This window comes from Bemisia tabaci, chromosome 3 (genome assembly GCF_918797505.1).
Source record: "Bemisia tabaci chromosome 3, PGI_BMITA_v3".
NCBI classification, from domain to species: domain Eukaryota; kingdom Metazoa; phylum Arthropoda; class Insecta; order Hemiptera; family Aleyrodidae; genus Bemisia; species Bemisia tabaci.
Genome location: NC_092795.1, coordinates 20,421,944 through 20,437,882, shown reverse-complemented (window position 1 = coordinate 20,437,882; position 15,939 = coordinate 20,421,944). Strand labels below are relative to the sequence as shown.

Here is a 15,939-nt window from a genome sequence, read left to right as displayed (position 1 = left end):
GTTAAATGGCAAAAAAAACAAATGACGTCATTTGTTTAATTTAACTTCCATTTGATTTGTGTTAAAAATACTGGCTACTAGATCATTCGGGAGTCGATTTCCGAACTTCCCGTTGTGTAATTCGTTTTCTAAGTGAGATTTTGAAAAGAAAACATGTGTCTTTTTCTTCTAATTCTGACTTTGTCTGGTGGCCCATTGTTCAGTTCTTACGTTATCAAGCGTTGAGTTCCAAGGGTAATTTTTATGCTATAGAGATGATAGATGTGCGGGGTCCTTAAAAACATCGTTCCAGGCGGGCGATTATTGAAATTGATAGACAAAGCGATAGACAAAGAAGACGTCCGGAAGTATGAAGCGATCCTATTGGTTGAGATGGGTGGTTCCTATAGACTAAAGGAGAAAATGATGAACTAACTATAGGGTCTCTTGTGGGTTGTCATTAGTTAGTCTATGCCCTACCTCCTTCGTCCATTGCAACCACGCGCTTCTACCAAAAGGGTTCCTCAATATTCCTTATGTCCTCTTTGTCTATAGCTTTGTCTATCGATTGGACGTATTTCTGCTAAACGGAACTAAGTGCCAATTTGAGTTCCTTTTGAGGAATTTAGAATCCCGGATAGCGCGTTCTGTCAAACGGAATTAAGCGCCATGGAAACGCATCGCGAGTATAGGAACGAAAGAGCCCGACGCCAATCCAAGCCCCCCTCTACCTTCCTACCCCGATGTCGCTTCGTTCCATTTGACAGAAATACGTCCAATTTCAATAATCAACCCACTGTTTCGAATGCTTAAGGCGTTGTTTGTCGGGCGGTCAGAAATAATAATTAATTGTTTTGAAAATGAAATTGAAGTGCATTTTTTAGATGAGCTTTGCTAGTTCGTATGTATTTTAATTGTTTGCTTTTCAAAAGATCTGATTCATATGGGGACGTTACTTCTAAAAGAGTCGGCGTCAGTGTCTTCCGATCCGGGGTCGCGAGCCCCGTTGCGTTCACGAGGGGTTCATCTGATTTCTTGATCATGGCCCAATGAACTCGCTCTGTTCCTGGTGCAAGGGCATTTACATTTAATGGCAGGTTCTTAACCTTAGCCTTGTTCCAGTTTCCATCTCGATGTAACCAGCCGCTGGTGTCTGCTCGTTGGCGAATATCGCCATTTCGCAGGTCACGTCCCCCGATGTCTCATTTCGCGCTGCGGGCTGATTATTGAAATCGATAGACAAAGCTATAGGCATAAAAGACATTCGGAGTATGAAGCGATCCGTTTGGTTGAAACGGTCGGTTCTTAAACTAGGAGGAGAAATGAAGGACTAATTGGACTATGCACTTTGCAATTTGAACCTAAACATTCCGGCCCGGTTTAAAAACAACGTACGTGCCATTAGTTTCTCTATGCACATAAGTGTTTTTTCAGATGAGCCAGAATTTATAGGTCCTAATTGCAAAATGCAGTCCAATTATAGGGTCTCTTGTCGGTTGCCGTTAGTTAGGCCATTACCTACCTGATTTGTCTATTGCAATCACCGGCTTCCACCAATAGAATCGCCCCACTTTCCATCTCTCTTTTATGCCTATCGCATTGTCTATCAATTTCAATAATCAGCCTATCGAAAGGCTGGGCAGAGATCGCTGAAGGAAACCTCGATGAGAAATCAAGTCAGGCGAGTTTGAAGGTACGTCTAAAAGTGACTAAATTTTAAAACCTGAAATGTTAAAAAATTGAAAATTCTGATTTTCTTCTTAAAATTTTCTTGGAAGAGGTTCCAATGTCCATTTGAAGATCACGCAAAAACTTTGAAAATTGAGTGTGTTTTACAAACGATAATCATGAAATTCAAGCTATAAATCCGTGCAAGCGCTCAACGTGATCAAAAATAAAATTTTAGGTAATTATTCAATTCTCATTAATGCAATGCATATCAGACAGAATTGAAGGGCCTATTTATCCAATGAAATTGTGCGAACGCATACAATCACAACTTTCATAGGGGGAACCCCAGCCCTCGGGACTCCCTGGGACGCCCTCCCCTCCTCCCCATGCGGCGTTCATACGGATCGTTAAAATTGGCCATGATGCACTTCACACACCATAGAAACATTAAATTAGCCTGGTCAACGTTCAACTTACACATCACTCAGCAAGAGATAGTTGTTTTTGTCCTCCACCAAAAATGGATATTTTGGACTTGTAAGTTTTCAAAGTCAGCTCCTTCGAATTCTGAGTTAATCTCGAGGGAAGTTCGGAAAGTTTAAAGTTATGGTATACCTATGCTTACATTACGTCTTAAAATGCTCTGCGTCTTATGAACCTGCACAACCTTAGTTTTATGGAAATAGTTCGCTTATAGGTTTCAAAAGGAGTTGAATCTGAAGTTGAAAGTAAAACTATCTAAAAAATTATTGATGAAACCTTTCATACCGGTAAAAGTAGGCCAACACAGCAATCACAGCATGTTGGTTCTTTCCAATACTGTTGGAGAGCAGTTCTCGTCGGTCACTCAATTTGACAAATCACGAGAATTTTAGCGTGAGTTGCTGCTCCTGTAAAATAAACATGTGCAAGATATGGTTTTATTGTAGAGAGTTGGTCATGAATGTACCTCCCTTTTTATTGCAATGAATTGGAAATTATAACAACCGTTTTGCAAAATTTTGCAAGAACAAATCATTGAGGGTCGAGGGGCTTACAAAATCCGACCATATTAAGCACTAAATTCGACCAAATCTTAAAAGTTTTTTCTAACAAGGTTTAAAATTAATAGGTTTGATCCGTTCGAATTTCTTCTTTTTGATATTTTTTAATATTGCTGTTGCTCCAACTATGTTCAGTTGCCAAAATTTCAGTTTGGTTTTACATTTTTGCTTTGAGCTTTGATGGAAAATCATGTTTCATACAAAACCTCTCGAAACAATACCGCTAATATAGCTTTTTATAATTTTTCAGAGCCAAAGGTCTCGTCCCCCATTAAAAGTCGCTAATTTAACAGTCCTAAAGCCAATAATACGGGTGTAATTATTATTAAGCCTAATCCAGGTTACTTTCAATTATTTATTAAATGAACGATGTGGCAACAGCAGTGAGTACTCGTATGCAGCGACCCGAGGCAAGCAGACAGCCCGGTGTTTATACTACCATGCTACAGGAAACACCAGTAAGTGCACCTCCGCTTGATCCATGTCTAGCAGTTATTCTCATGTACTTCGGGGCTCTTGTCGAAGTGTACTTACTGCTGTCTTGCGTAGGATTGGAGTATAGACCCATGCGGTGCGGTGCTCCCCTCACCTCCTCGGCCTCGGCGAAGAAAATCGCTCCGTTTTTCCTCGTGGCTACCTAATTGTAAATTATAAATAATCGCCTCCGGGCTTCGGATGAACGCACCGTTATCTCAGATGATCCTCTAAAACTAAATCAAGAGTGCAACGGGCGTAAGTTGCACAGCCGGGGGCTAGGTTAGAAAGTTGCCTCGAGTTTTCAGCTGGGATCAGTGTAATTATTCAGAATTCGCAACATTGGACCAGTACACACGGTACGAAATTAAATACTTCGCTACTAGGGCACTTTCATTAAAGTTTTCAAAAACAACAATTTTCCCAGTGAATTAGCCCTTCGGTAACCAGGGCCGGATTAAGGGGGTGGCCACATGGGCCGCGGCTCATGGAGGTAAAGCTACAGGGGGCGGCAAATTTTGCAATTTTTTTCAATGTAGGTATAAAAAAAATCGGATTTAGAAAAAAAAAAAATTACCAACTAGAAACGGCTGCAAAATCTCTCATTTCCTGAGCGTATAGTGATTTCTAATTTTGTCGTCTTTCAGTGATACAAGAGACAGCACCTTCAATTAGTCGAGTTAAGAAAGAAACCAAACACGCAATTTGGCCTGGAACAGCGCGACTTTGAGAGAAATGATGATGAGGACTTGAGATGAAAAGGAGAAGCCCGCGGCTCGGTGGCCGGCATGTAACACATATTAGCGCCTACATTCCTAAAAGAATGTACGAATACTTCACGCATTGCATCAAACACAGTGCGGTCAGCGTGAAATGGATAGCGCCTACAAGACTGCGTGAATACTTCACGCATTGCGCCAAACACGGCGCGGTGGGGGAAGTTAAAATCATTAATCCACATTTATGTTTGTTCTTTGATAATTTTTTCGTTCATTTCTCATGAATGGAAGGCCTTGTCCACACAGAGATAGGTTTACGAAACTTAACTTTTGCACAAAGTTCCGTGAACTTTTGCTTGTAGTGTTGACAGGGCTTTCCCAAAAAATGTGTCAAACACGAGTAAACGCGTCTCGTGCACCCCACCCCCGCTGGCACGCTCATTAGATGGTTTTCATTAATGTTTAGAAACGAGTGAGAAGGGGGCGGCAAAATCCGGGCGGCCCATGGGCGGCACGTAGGTAAATCCGGCCCTGCACGGTTACGTACGAACTTTTTAAGTTCATTGGTTTTGGAGTGTAACCAGCATAAAATGCCTCGTCCATAAAAAGAAGAAAAAAATAAATTTTCCTGGTTATAAAAATTATTAAAATTGATATTTCAGGATAAATTTCTACAATTGGCGTATTGGATTCGTCGAATTTGACAAAACTGTTCTTCTCTTGATGGAACCTACTTATAATTAGTTAAAAGAAAATCGGTGTATTATGGATAACCCGTAAATGGAGAAAAATTTGCAAAAACTTGTCAGGGCATGACTTGGCTTAATTAGAGATTGGTTTTAGAAAAGCAGGGCGTTGAAATTTTTCAGCACATTTTTACGCCTTTATAAAAATGTTAATGCCTCGCTGAAAGGTTGATTAAAGACTTATCATCCATCCGTGACGCTCTTAGGTTAAAAGAAATGAAAAAAAAACAAACAAAAGAAGAAGGTATAGATATTGCATGGAGATGATTCAAATGTGCAAAAAATGAAGCTTTATTTGCTCGCAGCACCGTGTACTTTACATAACACATGTAAGCGTCTTTGTTTATATTTGTGCCCAATTTTGTGCACTACATTCTAAAAGATCTTTTAAACCTAAACCTCTATTATGGCAAAACTCGTAGCAAGTGCAGCAGACAACAATCGTCAGCGGCTGGCAACAACCATTACCCCCTCACATACCTGGAACAGAGACAAGAGACCCTCCACTGGCCTCCTAGCGACAGGTGGAAGATTTTACTTTCGGGGATTCAACAGTTCCTTATGGACAATTATTAGGGAGCAACAGTCATCACCTCAATTTCGGCTGTTGACCTACCTACATGGTTAATGATGAGCTTCGGCTGACGTCATGAGCCAAACAAGTTTCGCAAACTTCGGCCTTTTTTGACTTGTTTGCAAAACGAAACTGCCAACACGTTGTTAAACATCAACCATATAGGTAAGTCAACAGTAGAATGCTGAAGTCCCGACGAAAGTAAAAGCTTCCACAATGGCCAAGATACTAGTGGAGGGTCTCTTGTCTCTGACCCGGAATCACCACTATTTTTCTTAATATCAAGTATCTCCATGGGGCTTTGTGTCTATACTCTCCTCATAAAGGTGCTCTCGTGATAGGTCTGCAACGTCGCAGATCAAGATACGAAGTTTCGAAATTCCATCATTGACATAATGCTCACACCCACCAAACAATGCCTTCTCAGGAATCTTCAGTAGGATCAAACGACCAATATAACGATAATATATAACCGACTATTGCGGCAAGACCTCAAGCGAACCTTGTTACATCAACTTCTAGCTCATAGTCCCCGTTGAGTGAGCCCTCGAGACCACGTTGCTGCCAGTGGCGTGGCTTGTTTGCGATGTATCGATTTTTATGCCATTTAAACCTATGGAAATGGATCGATAAACAGGGTGTTCGCAGCGAACACCTCAATGATCGATTCTTTACCATAGGATTAAATGGCAGAACAATCTATACATCGTAATTCACGCCACGCCACTGGCTGTGTTTTGAATATTTGCATCGTTGTTTTGTCTATAGACTGGTTCAGACCTACGTCACGGGCGCACAGCAAATTCAATGGGCATCGATTAATTTCCATCGGTAGCATTGGGAGAGGTTACATTATTTTTGGAATCTAATTCAGCTCAATCGAAATAATTGATCATGCAGATTCGTCTACACACAATCGCACACCCTCTCTGCCGTGCTACGCCGTATGAGCCTTCAGACGTTGCCAAGTTTCCTCCGATAAAAACCGAGATTACTGGGAAACGTGCGTGTATTATTTTCCGAAAATTTCAGACAATTTTGTACGCAATTTAATCTAAAGTATCTGCGAATTTCGAGAAAAAATATGCATAAATGTTGTCAAAAATACATGTTTTGTCAAGGGAAATTTGGCAACTCTCGAATGTTCATACGGCGGCGTTCTTCCTCACCACGGCCTATACTGCCGTGCTGAGGAAGAACGCCGTATGAACATTCTAGAGTTGCCAAATTTCTCCAGATAAAACATGTATTTTTGAAGAAAGTTATCCATCTTTTACCTTGAAATTTTCAGACATTTTAGATTGAATTGTGAACATAATTATCCGAAAAATTTTAAGGAAAATATTCATAATTTTCCCAGCGAATTCACTTTTTGTCGAAGGAAATATGGCAACGTCTGAAGGCTCATACGGCGTTCTTCCTTAGCACGGCAGTATAGTGCCTTTTATAGGAATACATGGGATACCTATCGAAAAATCGGCAACATCTCACTCGTCTAAAATCGTTAATCAAGTTGACCTCTTCTGCCATTATCGGATGGGTGATCAATCGATCCATCATTCAGCATAATCAGACGGCTCTCTTCGACCGTAGAATATTACCACCAATCAGATACCCACTTCATGTTTCAAGTTATGGGCCAACTACCTTTCATTTTTCAATCAAAATCCTATTTTCAATTCCGAGTCATAGCTCGACTTGACCGCTGCATCTCTGATAGAGCACACTAGTGGTTTCGCTGACGACGGAATCAAACTTCGGCTGGAACAGGTTGTGGAAATCCTTACAAAGATTATAAGATTTAAGTAAGTGACATCTAAATAGAAGTGGTTTTATAGAAAAAAGAATTGTTCTTCAGCGGCTGAAAATTTCGCGGAGAAAAACAAAGCCCCAACGAGCCGTGGCATATAGGTAGAGCCTTATACAAAAAGAAAAAAAAGAAGAAAAAAAAAAATAGTGCTCTTCTTCCACTAATTTCGATACCTAATTTGGGTATTGCAATTTCGTATCCTGAAATATTTTATCAGTGAAATAACGTGACAAAAGGATTCTTAATGATAGCTTTCAAGTGCAAAAACTTACTAAAATCTCAAACACAGAGGCATGTTTGGTCTGAAAGAACAAACATTTACCCCCTCATTCTTGAAAATTTGAGAAGCTTTCGTGAGAGATTTAAATCGCTCAAATCAAGACACTCACTGTATGAAGCTTTGGCGCGCTTGAGTTTTTTTGAGAATGACTCATCGGCTGTTCTGATGTTTTTTAGGCCTTAAAAACAGGCTATTTTTCAGGTTTCCGGCCTCCTGTGGTGTAACTGTGGTTGTTGCGCCGGCCCTATAACTAGAAGGTACCGGGTTCGATTCCGGCCAGGTTACCTCAGTTTGATGGTCTCAGCCAATGGTCACCTGGGGATGGAGAAAAAGCGTGGGATTAGCCGATAGGCTACTTAAAGTTGATTAAGAAAAAAAAAATATATCGGTTTTTTCTTCATGAACATGACTTACGGGACTGTGTATATGCTCAAACTTTTTAATTTATGGACGGAAGAAGGGAAGGTTATCAGTCCTCATGTTCTATTTTTATGACCTATTCACTGGGACTGCGGGACGGACTTTTTTTCAACACTGAGACCGGATCCTGGTCTCTGACTCCTCAATATGAACGCGAGGAACATGAGGCGATGGGACAAAGCTCCCCTAATTAGTATGACAAACCGGCGCAAGCTGAAAGGAGGAGGAAACTCAAAAACAGTGCCCATTCAATATGAAAAGTTCCGCAGGAAAAACGGAACTCGACGTGGAGCATTCGAAAGAAGAATTTGATTACTAGGCGCCATGGCGTTTGAGACAAGCCTATTTACTTTCTGATTAATCCTTTTAAATTATCGTTGTTGTCAGATCGTCTGAAAGCTGATAACTTTTTTTCTTTTCTTTTTTTCCTTTTTGTCTTTGTTCCTTTTTCCTTTTTCCCATCTCTCCTTTTCTCCTTTTCTTCTTCTCTCCTTTTCTCCTTCTCTCCTTTTCTCATTTTCTCCTTTTCTCCTTTTCTCCTTTTTTCCTTTTTAATTTTTTCTTTTTTCCCTCTTTTTTACTTTTTCCTATTTTCCTTTTTTCGAGTGCAGTTTCGATATCAGTATCAAAGGCGATATTTTTCCTCTGAAAAACCCCTGCCTTTATCACGTTGAATTTCTTCGTCAAAGGTACATGAATTCTTTAGTCTCATGACAACAGAAGTGCGATCTCAAAATTCGAAAAAAATGACAAGTAGCTGAAATTATGCAACGAATTGATGCGATATATTGCACGTCGCTCTGTCACAAAAAATGGCATCCGTCGAATCACATTAAACAAATAAAAGTTGCCTCTGGCCCCAAAAAACAATTTCCTGCAATAAATGAATTTTTCACAATTTTTGGAGTCGGGTCATTTTCAATTTGCGATTCGATTTGCGGAGTCAGTCCGAATAAGTTGAAGAGACATTATTATTAAAAACAGAATTCGATCGATACTCATCGAGAATTCGAGAGACCTAAATTGTTACGAATACCACAGCATTATAGAGCCATAGATCTCTGCTCAGGTGATACGATACATGAGCGCTGATGACTACATACAAGTGCATTACGGCATTAAGGCATTTTAGTCAAGTTAAGTATAGCAAACACTGAAACAAAATTCTCGGCGTTTTTACCACGGTCCGTTGGCACCTTTACCATCTCACTTTTTTTTACCAATTATTGGTAATTTTACCAACACAGACTGGTAAGCTTACCTAAAAACCGGTATTTTTACTGTTTTTTTCAGGTGAGAATACCACTTTTATTGGTAATCAATTCCCGGTAACTTTGCCGTTTTATCTCGGTAATTCTACCACAGTTGATAAAAAATATTGGCGTTTTTACCAAGGTCCTGTAAAATTACCGAAAAAGTTGAATAATTTTACCAAGAAAAAACTGGGATCGAATAGAACCCTGAATTCTTGGTAGTTTTACCCTTTTCTTAGTAAATACACCGAGATTTTTTTTTTTTTCAGTGTAAGGCATTTTAGCCAAATTAAGTATAGCAAAAGGGTGAATTTGAATCGATACCGCGCTACGTAACGTTCCTCAACGCAAATTTTACCAATTTCCTCTAGGTTTTTTGTAACTGTTCTCTTGGAACACTAACAACGCGAGCTGAGATTCCGAGAGGGAGGGACTGAATTGGCAACGCGCTTCATCAAAGTTCTTAACCGAGGAAGGCACGGAGAGAAGCGAAAAAAAATATGAAACAACACCCGGCACTAATGGGTGATGGGTGGTGCTGACAATTTTATGCATATTTTCTCTCTCCCAATTGGAGCCACAAGAGTGGAAGAAAGTTGCGAAAGCTTGCGAGGGATGAATCGGAGGGCTTAAAGTTTGCTTTTACACTAAATTCTTCATTTGCCTGACGACTCTTGCTCCTGAGCCTTGGCAAAGAGCCTGGATTAGAATCGTGGATAGAAAGGAGGTCGGTGTTGTCACATTGCACGAATATTTCTGCTTTAGAGAGTGTGACGAAGCAAACGCCTTGATTGTTGAATCCTTACCCTGGTAAAAATTGGCGATAAGAGCTGCGTTTCAAAATACCATAGGAATTCTTATAGCCGGCTAAAGAAGGCTACAGAAAATAATATAGCTGGCTGTAGAATGCGGAGAAAATCATACGGCCGGGCTATACGAAGCGATGAAAAATTATGCAGCCGGGCCATAGTTCCTATCGCCGGGCTTTACAATTTATCGCCTGGCTGTTGCTTTTCCGCCATCGATTATAAAAAGCTATAAGAAATTGTGTAGAAATTCCTGTGCTTTGGAAATCGTTAAGTTTGATACGGAACCATCTTAATATTTATAAAACACACATTATATTTTCCTTTAATACATAATTTTTTTCATCAATTAAAATGAGAATAATCCATATAAGATGTGCAAACATTTCAAAATCATGAGTTGAATAACGCTGACTCCGCCAGATTAAATATTAGAGCCTAACGTAAAGCGGAGCGGCGACGCACTGGCGCCTACAAACCTAACAGGGATACTTCACGCATTGCGCAACGCGTGAAGTATCCCTGTTAGGTTTGTAGGCGCCAATGCGCGTTTCGCGCTGGCTGCCCGCCTGCCGCGCCGCAGCATGTCACGCCGCTTGAAGCAACTATTTTACACCAGAGGTATTGCACAGTATCATACGAAACTGAAGGCGCTCTAATATATTAGGAATGGGAGGCATCCATCAAAAGTACAGAGCTTTTCTCTCAAAATAAATCAAGATACTTCAGCTCTAAATTGAAGGCGAAACAGAAATCTGTGTACTTCCTGGATAAATTCTTGGCCAGAAAATGCTGGAGTGCTTCGATACCTATTTTCTGACTATGCCTAGTGTTCCAAAGGGACCTCGGTAAAATATTTGTTTTTCAGCCAACCAATCATAACTACATTTCAACCCTGAAAAAATTCCACTCGCAAATTGTATCTTTACTAGAAAACTTTTAGATATATCGAACCAAAAATTTCACTAGTTACACGTAAAATTTAACAAAATTATACTTCAAACAAGATACTCCTGATTGCACGTGAAACTTAGCAAAATTCCGAACCGAAACCACGCAGTTGCACTCTTGTTAAAAGTTCAATCAATCTTACAACCTTGGAATTGAGTCATGTTCCTTCGTCCGGAAAACGACAGAATGAGACCCGAACGCGAATTTTTCTCTCCTCATCCTGACTAAAGTACAATTTTCCGCCCATTTCGGAGAGAGTGGCGGGAGCTCGGAAGAGGCTACAGCGAATAATTACGTATCGCCTCTCTAATTTTCGGGGGGCCGGACGGGTGGGGATGGTGGCGCGGTGCTGCGGAAAGTTTAATCTCCGTGTTAAGAGAGAATCGAGCAAGTCAAGCCGTAGCCGCCCTCGGAGGGATGTAGTTCCTTTCCGTAATTGAACGCATTTCTTCACGAGGCCCATAAATTCCTACGATGTGCTTCCCGCATTTAAATCAAGGGAGTTTATTTTTTTTTTTGGTAACCGTAGGGTAAAAATGGCGAATTCCTGCCGGAATGACCTTGCAAGCCCCTTGTGTTTCTTGCCTATTTCGCACACTCGGTGAGATCATTTCGCCGTGGCGATCAACTGTAAACTTACACTGGGGAAAAAAAAACACATTGGATCTAGACTAGAGTCCAGACTCTTAAAAACATCGACAAGAAAAAGTACTCTTGATTCAATCAGAATCTAGCTTAAATCAAGAACCTAGCTTCTTAATTTAAGCGGATTTCGTCTTGATTCAAGCAAAAATCCGATTGAATCAAGAGTATTTTTTCTTGTCGATGTTTTCAAGAGTCTGCAGGACTCTAGATCCAATGTGCTATTTTTTCCAGTGCACTCGGTAAGATCATTTCGCCTTGGCGATCTACTGTAAACTTACACATTCAAACGTTGGAATGGCTCTAATAAGATACAACTTAAGAAAAGATAAAACATTTGATAAGGAAGGATGGGGGGGGGGGGGTTGTAACTGGGTCTGAGCTGACCATACTAAACCTAGCTCCCTCTCGATAGCATACTTGCACGGGTACTGCCGTCACTGCTGGAATCGTCCAAGGAAAAAAGTTCCCGGGGATATCCCCTAATTGTGGTACTACCCCGAGTTGTTGGATGATCCGGACATTTTTAATTAATTTTGGTAGTACCGCAACTCGAATCGCATCATCTGAGTTAGTAACCTAATTTATTGGGGTACTACCGCCATTAATTGGAAACCCCCAACACCCAAACTTTGCTTCTTATCTAACTTATTTATTTCAGTGCAAGCAAATGAAGATCAATCGAATTGAATAATTTACCTACAGCCTTTTGTGAGGCTTCGCCGTATCCATCCTCCTCACTTTTCGTAAAGCACCCTTAAGGTATGAGTGGCTTGAGCGCTCCTCCCTCTATGCAAGTTCCTTACGTAATAATTTATGGGTGGCCTCTGAAGGGTTTAACTTTGACAACCATGATAATTCTCGCCCATTCATGCTCATCAATTCATACAGAAAACTGTAACTGACGCCATTGTGTTCAAGACAGAAGACAGTCATGCCATTGCGGAGGATTATGCTGCCGTGCTAAGGAAGAACGCTGTAAGAACATTCGAGAGTTGCCAAATTTCCTCCAATAAAATGTGTATTTTTGAGGAAAGATGTGAATATTTGTCTTAGAAATGTTCAGGCACTTTAGGTAATATTTCGAACAAAATTATCTGAAAAATGGGATGGAAAATATTCATAAGTTTACTAGGAAATGCGTGTTTTATAAATGGAAATTTGGCAGCGCCTGAAGGCTCATACGGCGTTTTCCCTTAGCACGGCAGTATGCTCGGTTGATTACAGGTAATATTTACGATTTAGCGGCACTCGAGGATATTTGCCGGAACGCCATGTATAGCTGTAAGCTAATAAAAGTACCCCTGAAGCGAACTTAGTGCTAAACGGAAGAACGGGGATAGAGAGAGGGGTTGAGATAGCCTGCGATGGTATGGATGGGTGGTTCTATTTCATTTAAATGTTGCTTAAATCCGACATGTAACTGTTATTCTGGGTATACCTACATGCACAGCTCATTTACGGAAATCCGCTTGTATTTGTTCGTTAGCTCACGGAACAGTGTTGACTATGCTGCCTTTGAGCGTTGCATGAGGTAAAATTAGGAACAATTGGACGTTTCTAAGAGTCACCCCCAGAAAAATGCATATTCCTGTTTTCGTGTATAAATTTATGGATGTTTTGCCTCAAAATTTGTTTTAGATTAAATTGCGTGAGCACTTCTCTGATAATTTAAAAAAAAAAATAAAAATAACAAAAAATGCGAAGTTACACAGAGAAATGAAGAAGAAGAAGTTTGTTCGGAGGGAAAAGTTCTTGACTGGGGAACCGTACATAGGAAGGGGGAGAGACAGAATTGCGAATTGATTGCAAGACCTCCAAGACATATTGTTATCACGTCACTGGCTTTTAAGGGCATTTTGAATAAGGGCGGCCTCAGGACACTTTTAACAAATTAACATGCACATGGCATATTAACTCTGAATTTCAAATTCACACAAACAAGTTAAAAAATAGCAGTAAGTGCGTAAAAATTGATGTCATGTCTGACAAACAGCTATAAGTGAGCACTCATACGCGAAAGGCTATACTTATTGTAATCTCTATTGTTGGGTACCAGGTGCCCATTTCTGCCGACTTCCAACCTTAAAATGTTTTCGAATAGCCCAAAAGCCCAATACGTCCCGCAAACATGCAGAATATAGAACACACTACTGTTTTGAATAAAATGAAATATAAATGATGCACTTCATACACATTCGAAGATAAAATTATTTGACTTTTAATGTATCAAACAATTTCTAGCGGGGCTTTAGGATGATTATTGATAACCAGGGGCTACACTTCCCACCGCACCTTGTGGTCCAACCTCCTGAAGTGCTTTGCGCTTCAGACGTTATGTGTTACGCGTTACTGTTATGATATTATATTATACATTTAAAAACAAAAAATTGGTCATATGAACCGAACGTTCGGTATTCCATATCATCCCAAATATTCAGTTTGTCAAACTGGACTATCGGTTCGAGTGACCAACGTTCGGCATATGTGACCAAACTTCGGTTTCGGACAAAACGTCAGTTCACCAACTCCACCGCACAAGTTCGGTTACACGAACCAAAAGTTTGGTCTGACGAACCGAATTAGTCGGGATGATGTGAAATACCGAACTTTGGGGCATACGACCGAATTTTTTTTTTTTTTTCGGTGTAGAGTAAGATGTTACGAAGAATGGCAGCGATCCGTTCAATAAAATTTTCCGCTCGGACGCCACCGAGTGCATTTTCTCAAAACTTTATTTTTGCACTTACCGCTCTGAATTGGATTTATTGTCCCACTTAAGGAGAAAATTTCGTATGCATTAGGAGCGTAAGTTGGAAGCAAAGCCGTTTCGGATACGTGCTCCGGGCTGCGGGGTCATGGGCTCTAGCATAACACCGCCGTGCTGAGGAAAAATGCCGTATGAGCCGTCAGACGTTGCCAGATTTCATTCCATAAAAAATTAAATTTTCCCAGAGCAACTTTGAATATGTCTCCATCAATTTTCCCAAAATTTTCTTCGCAGTCAGTGCTGCCATTTTATTTTATCAAAAGATTACGAGATAATTCCGATTTCCGGAAACATATTCCGATTTGCCAAAGTTACGAGAAAAATTCTGGAGAAAAATTCCAAAATACGCCCAGATTTAGTTTCGATAATCGTCAAATTTGATCAAAAAGTCCCTAAATTTTATCAAGTAAAGATATCAGTAGCCACAGTACAGTAAACACATCAGTATTTTATCAAGTCAAACAAGCGAACTCCGCTTTCAAGGAAATTCTGGAAATAGCTGAAACTTCCGGGAAAAGTTCCGATTATTTGAAAAGTTCCGAATTTTGGGATTTATTCCGGGAAATGACAGCAGGTGCCAAAGTGAAGCTGAAAGAAAAAACATGATTAACTCTCGTGAAAAATAAACATTTTATCGGCGGAAATTTAGCAGCTGTGGGATTTTCATACGGCATTTTTCCGTAGCATGGCAGAACACGAGTCCGGTTTAAAATAGCGGATGAAAAATTTCACTCGGAGACCGGGCCGGAGCTTGTCATGGCTAATTTCTACTCTAATACAGTGTAAACTCGCGTTTTGGCATCATTATCGGAGCATGAAATTAATTGAAATGCACGGGCGCAGGCATTGAAAATAGAATAACTGCAGAGCGGCGCACAGTGGATCGAGTCAATCAGAGAAGTCGGACATGAAATTTTTGATTAAAACTGCAAATTTTGATGTTAATTTCGTCACATTTTAAATTTTGAAGGGTGATTGTTAAAGAAAATTTTACAAGGAAACCAATGCAACCACTTTTAAAATCTCGAACTTTCGTATAAACGGAGGTACAAGCTTTTAAAGTTTCCAAACTGTGTCCGACCTCCCCCATTGGCTGGATCCACTGTGCGGCGCACGATCTGAATCGACGGAAGTCCCGGCTCCCGTCGCCGCGCCACCCTATTTTCAGCGAGAAATTTGAATTTTAAAGTTTGTTTACACGCAAACCTGAACGCTACTTTTACGTTGACGCAAATCGAAAAGTTTTCGTCATCTGTATCGCCTCCCCGCATCGCGGGTCACTGTCATGAAAATGAACCAGTAATGCTAAGTGCCGGGTCTTTTTTATTGTTTCGCGAATGTGTGCTATCTGGAACCCGTGTTCTGGAACGTGCCTAAAACCGGGCGCTTTTGCGGCGTTGCCAGCTTGAACCATCGCATCTCGCAAATTCATCGGGGGCCCTTCATAAGTTGCGAATGCAGACTGCCTGAGCTGAATACTCTCCCCCCTCAGTTTTGAACTGGTATTCATCAGAGTTAAAAAAATATTTTTGACTAATTAAATTTTTTGGAATTTCCTCGAAATGGTGTGGACTCAGCACCATTCATCCACCTTCTTACTTTATAAGTTGTTTAACGTTTCAAAAAGTGGATGTCTTTCACTGTTCTCATATTTGAGGAGCTTGGAAAACAAAGTGCTTAAGTGCAGTTTTGCTGTTTCAAGAAATGCGCGTTTATATTATGCGCGAAAACAGTAAAAAATACATAAGAAAGAACAAAACTTTAAGACTATAAAGCATCACTTAAGAAGGTAAAAAACGTA

At 40.4% G+C, this 15,939-nt stretch overlaps 1 protein-coding gene across 1 annotated transcript in view; it reads right to left on the bottom strand.

Moving 5' to 3' along the window:
- Sesn (Sestrin) overlaps positions 1-15,939 on the bottom strand; it is a 511,698-nt gene that overhangs the window by 204,588 nt on the left and 291,171 nt on the right. The window lies entirely within an intron of this gene.